Source organism: Sinocyclocheilus rhinocerous, unplaced genomic scaffold, assembly GCF_001515625.1.
Source record: "Sinocyclocheilus rhinocerous isolate Xijiao unplaced genomic scaffold, SAMN03320098_v1.1 C36020554, whole genome shotgun sequence".
In the NCBI taxonomy this organism is placed as follows: Eukaryota; Metazoa; Chordata; class Actinopteri; order Cypriniformes; family Cyprinidae; genus Sinocyclocheilus; species Sinocyclocheilus rhinocerous.
The window spans coordinates 1-767 of NW_015771009.1; the positions used below are offsets into that span (position 1 = coordinate 1).

The following is a 767-nucleotide window of genomic DNA, read 5'->3' on the forward strand; positions in this document are numbered from 1 at the left end:
AAACCCCACAGTTTTCTCTTCTGGGAAGAAAAAAAGAAAATAAATAGTAGTCAACACGAAACCAAAACTGACATTACTTACTTTTTTAATGCAAATATTAGTCTTGTGCAAAGGTTTGTAATAACTTGCCCCATTTCTGAAACAACTTTTATTTTTAATTCTGTCAAATACAGAGCACTTTTCTCAATCCAACCCAATTCCCAATGGATAAACTCCAGTCTTGATTTTTTTCTTACTGAATATCCTGTTTCACTCATAAATGTCACATTATGAAAGTCAAACAGGCTGTGAATGTAATTTTTTACTGACTTACATAACGTGTGATTTGGTACAAGTTTGAAGCACATTGAGTCTCACCAGGTTCTGAGTCTGAGTTTTCGGTTGGTGACTGGCAGAAACTGGATGGCATGAAAACATTATTCTTAGAAACTGTAAAAAGGAAAAGAAAGAAACCGGGCTAAATAGAAGAAGTTCTAAATGTACTATAAAACCTGTAATTATCTTCCAGGTGAATTACCGGAATGAGTTGGTGGAAACTGCGTAAATGGTGATGTTCTTCCTCTTTTGGCTGCAGGGTTGTAATTGCCATCTGCCGTATCAGAGTCTGGACAGAAACAGAAGGAAAAGTAGAAAAGAAGGAAAAAGGGAAATTAAAAAACAAAATACATTTAAATTTTAAAGACACATGCATACATGAATTCTTCATACAGAAATCATGTCCTCATATATATATATATATATATATATATATATATGTATATGTATAT

At 32.9% G+C, this 767-nt stretch overlaps 1 long non-coding RNA gene across 1 annotated transcript; it reads right to left on the bottom strand.

Annotated features, from left to right (window-relative positions):
- On the bottom strand, positions 1-606 carry LOC107735394 (uncharacterized). The gene is made up of 3 exons (XR_001639395.1): positions 518-606; positions 358-429; positions 1-20 (listed from the first exon to the last, which is right to left on the bottom strand). It is a non-coding gene; the product is annotated as an uncharacterized LOC107735394 (long non-coding RNA).
- Between the last annotated feature and the right edge of the window lie 161 nt (positions 607-767).